At 46.0% G+C, this 4,299-nt stretch overlaps 1 pseudogene; it reads left to right on the top strand.

Annotated features, from left to right (window-relative positions):
* Positions 1-232: 232 nt before the first annotated feature.
* LOC108537463 (transcriptional coactivator YAP1-like) lies at positions 233-3,306 on the top strand (annotated as a pseudogene).
* Positions 3,307-4,299: the final 993 nt, after the last annotated feature.

The raw sequence follows: 4,299 nt of genomic DNA, 5'->3' as shown, positions 1-4,299 counted from the left end.
CGCTTGCGGGTCAGCTCGAACGCTGGGTGGGCGCGGGCTCGGCTGGCCCTGCACTTGGAGAGGCCTGCCGGCGCCGCCGGCCCTGAGCAGTGAGGGGCTTAGCACTCGGGCCAGCAGCTGCGGAGGGTGCACCGGGTCCCCCAGCACTGCCCGCCGGTCTGCGCCGCGCTTGAATTCTCGCCAATCCTCAGCCGCCTCCCCGCGGGTCAGGGCTCGGGACCTGCAGCCTGCCATGCCCGAGCTCCCCGCTCACCGTGGGCTCCCGCGCGGCCCGAGCCTCCCCGACGGGCGCCGTCCCTTGCTCCGCGACCGCTCAAGGGCTGAGGAGTGCGAGCGCGTGGCACTGGACTGGCAGGCAGCTCTGCTCGCGGCCCTGGTGCGGGATCCATTAGGCGAAGCCAGCTGGACAGGCCAGTACTGATGCAGGCACTGCAGGAGCCGTGACTCCACAACATGTTCGAGTTCATTCCTCTCCAGCTTCTCTGCAGTTGGGAGCTGTTTCTCCTGGGACACTGAACCTGAACCCCACTGGAGTAGTCTCTGGCCCAGCAGCTACACCCACAGCTCAGTCTCTTTGACAGTCTTCTTTTGAGATACCTGATGATGTACCTTTGCCAGCAGATTGGGACATGGCAAAGACATCTTCTGGTCAGAGATACTTCTTAAATTACGTTGATCAGACAACATGACAGGACCCCGGGAAGTCCTTGCTGTCTCAGATGAACGTTACAGCCCCTACCAGTCCACCAGTGCAGTAGAATATGATGAACTCTGCCTCAGATCCTCTTCCTGATGGATGGGAACAAGCCATGACTCAGGATGGAGAAATGTACTATATAAACCATAAGAACAAGACCACCTCTTGGCTAGACCCAAGGTTTGACCCTAGTTTGGGTAAAGCCATGAACCAGAGAATCAGTCAGAGTGATCCAGTGAAACAGCCACCACCCCTGGCTCCCCAGAGCCCACAGGGAGGTGTCATGGGTGTCAGCAACTCCAACCACCAGCAACAGATGCGACTGCAGCAACTACAGATGGAGAAGGCGAGGCTGCCGCTGAAACAGCAAGAACTGCTTCAGCAGGATTTAGCACTGCGTAGCCAGTTACCAACACTGGAGCAGGAGGGTGGGACTCAAAATCCAGTGTCTTCTCCCAGGATGTCTCAGAAATTGAGAACAATGACGACCAATAGCTCAGATCCTTTCCTTAACAGTGGCACCTATCACTCTCGAGATGACAGTACAGACAGTGGACCAAGCATGAGCAGCTACAGTGTCCCTTGCACCCCAGATGACTTCCTGAACATGGATACCATTTCTTTTGCCCAGTTAAATGTTCACCAATCATTTTAACTTAATACGCAGACTTAGAAGTCAGATGCTTCATGTCACAGCATTTAGTTTGTTCAACAATTGTTTCTTCAGCTGCCTTTGGCCAGTGGAAAAACGTGATTTACTAGTCTCACAAGCCAAAAATGTTATATCTGATATTAAATACTTAATGCTGATTTGAAGAGATAGCTGAAATCAAGCTGAAGACTGATTTACTTTCAGTATTTTCTTTTCCTCCTAGTGCTATCATTAGTCACATAGTGACCTTGATTTTATTTTAGGAGCTTGTAAGGCATGAGACAATTTCTATAGAAATATATTAATTATTGCCACATACTCTAGTATAGATTTCAGTGGATAATTTTGTGGGTGTGCATTTTGTTTTGTTTTGCTGGGTTTTTTTTTTTTGGTAGGGGGGGGAGGTAGTTTGTTGGTTGGTTGGTTTTGTCAGAACCTAGGCAAATGACCATAATAGTGAATCTGTTCATAGTTGTAGCTTGGGATGGTTATTGTAGTTGTTTCGGTAAAATCTTCATTTCCTTTTTTTTTTTACCACTGTATTTAAATCTTGATTATCTGCTCTCTCTTTTATATACATACACACACCCAAACATAACATTTACAATAGTGTGGTAGTGGAATGTATCCTTTTTTAGGTTTCTCTACATTCCAGTTAATTTTTAAAAGGTAGCACTTTGTATGCATTTAGAATACATGACTTTAAGTAAAGTTGCCTGGTGCTTCCTGAATGCCCAAGAGAGAGGAAGAAGCTAACAGAAGGATAGAGATAGGTAGGGATCTTGCAGACAGATGCCGAGCAGGCCCCACAGCTGCCCAGGGATGATCAGGCTTCCCCACCTCCTACCTCTTCTATGTCTTAGTGGTTTGCAGTAGGGGCTGACCTGCTGGAAAAGAATCTTGCTGAGATCCAGAACCTGCGCCAGCATCTGGAGAAGTCTGTCAGCCTCAATGACCGCCTGAGGGAGAGGCTGGAGCATGTGCTCAGCAATGGTGACCAAGGAAAAGGTAGAAAGGCAGAAAGTTTATGTTTCTGTCCACATCTAGGGAGTCTCAAAAGGGCATATAGCTTCTTGGGGCAGAGTTTTACAGGTGTAAAGCACATTGGCGTGCATGATTTCACTTGTTCCTTACAATCAGCCCAGATAGGGAAGCAGGAAGGGTACTATTGCTCCCAGCAAGTGGTTTGCCCCAAACAGGACTAGGTCTCATTCTCAGGACTATCTGAAGTGATGTCATTCTCATACGTCCTTATACTGCCTGGTGCTGTTCTTGGGCTTGTGGCTCGACTGACGACTGGTAGCACCAAGGTTTTTATGGTGCCCACTTCAGCAGAATGAGAGCAACATTCCACCTTTATGCCATTACTACATGCCTTGGATATCACCTGCCTCTTCTCTTGTGCTAACGACCCTTATTCCCACACTCTTCAGCCTGGATGCTCTCACTTGGAGACCAATTATTCCACACCCCTTCTTCTGTCATATTAAGGCCAGAAGAATGTTGACCTACAACATCGTAACCAAAGCCAATTAGGGGGAAAGACCCTGGTCCATACCTGAAGCCCTTGCATGTGAGAGTCTGTGGCCTACTGTGGTGTGCCCAGCAAAACCTGAGCCTGAGCCATATTGCACTGTTATCCCAGTGCATGAGGACACCAGGTTTTCTGATTGGCTGAGACTAAAATTTTAATGGGTGCAGGCAAGTACATCTTTGAAAGTATCTGTTACCTAAAGGTGTGACTTGTCTGGGTTGTTTGTATTCCCTGTGAAGTATCTACCTCCACCTTCCACGGGTAGGACCTGTAGTCCACACCCTAGTTCTGCAACAGAAAAAGGGCTCAGAGAAGCAAACTGGAGTTTTCAGGCTTCCAGAAGGAAAAAAATCAAAGCTGAAATCACTTCCATATTTCTTCCTTTCTGCAGCAATGCCCAGTCGTAGAAGCAAAGAGAAGTAGGCAGCACAAAAATTGGCCAGACCCACACAGCTTAAAACTGTAATAGATGATTCCCAGTCTAGACAAGGCTGCTTCTTACAAGATCCCACCTAACATTCACAGACTCCTAGCTCCAGGAGTAAATAGTTCTGGAAAATCTACATGTCTTGTATAAATTCCTTTCCCAATCTTTGCAGATAATCAGAGAGTCACTAGCTGTCAACCAGAAAGCAGCTTGCTGTCTCTCTTCCTGTCTTCTCACTTTCAGCTGAGTATGGAATAGGAGGGAAGAAATATCAGTTTTTGTTTGGTACAATCAGTGAATTCCCTAAATCCCTCAAGACTTCATGCAGCCCTGTCTCTTCCTGCCTAGGTACTGCATAGTCTGCTCTAGCCCCTCATTCATATACTCAGAGTCACTCTTCTGGCTCTGGTGAGGACACCCTGTGACATGATGCCTAGAAGGTCTAGAATAATGTTCTCCAGAACTTTTCCAGCCCTATCCAATGGAATTCTTGGGTGGGAAATTGGAGGCATTGGATATTACCTTTAAATGAAGAAATCAAATTAATAAATTATTTTTAAAATTAGTGTTTATATTTATTTATTTATTGAACACCTTTATATCTTTATAGAGTAAAATTTGTGTAGAAAAGAATAAACCCAGAATGGTCTAAAATTCATAGAAAAGGTTAAAGGAGAAATGAGTTTTCTTTATTAGCTATTTCTGTTTTAGAAGACTAGAATGGGAATTTCACTGTTGTGGGAAGGTAATAAATATTAATAGATGTGAGGATGTAGAATTCCTTGACTTCCATTACATGCTTAGAAAGAACAGAAAAACTGTCAGATGTGAAAGGATTGCAGGATAAAATCTGAATGTTTTAAAATGAGGACAACTTACCACACCAGGTGAGCTTCATTCAATAGAATGACAGAACCTGCTTCTCAATGTGAATAAACACTGAGAAGTCATGAAGAGCACACTTGCTTCAAGTCTGGAATGTAGCCATT

This window comes from Rhinopithecus bieti, unplaced genomic scaffold, assembly GCF_001698545.2.
Source record: "Rhinopithecus bieti isolate Rb0 unplaced genomic scaffold, ASM169854v2 scaffold_15160, whole genome shotgun sequence".
Lineage (NCBI taxonomy): Eukaryota > Metazoa > Chordata > Mammalia > Primates > Cercopithecidae > Rhinopithecus > Rhinopithecus bieti.
Note: the sequence above shows the minus strand (reverse complement) of the source record. Positions and strands in the feature narration are given on the sequence as shown.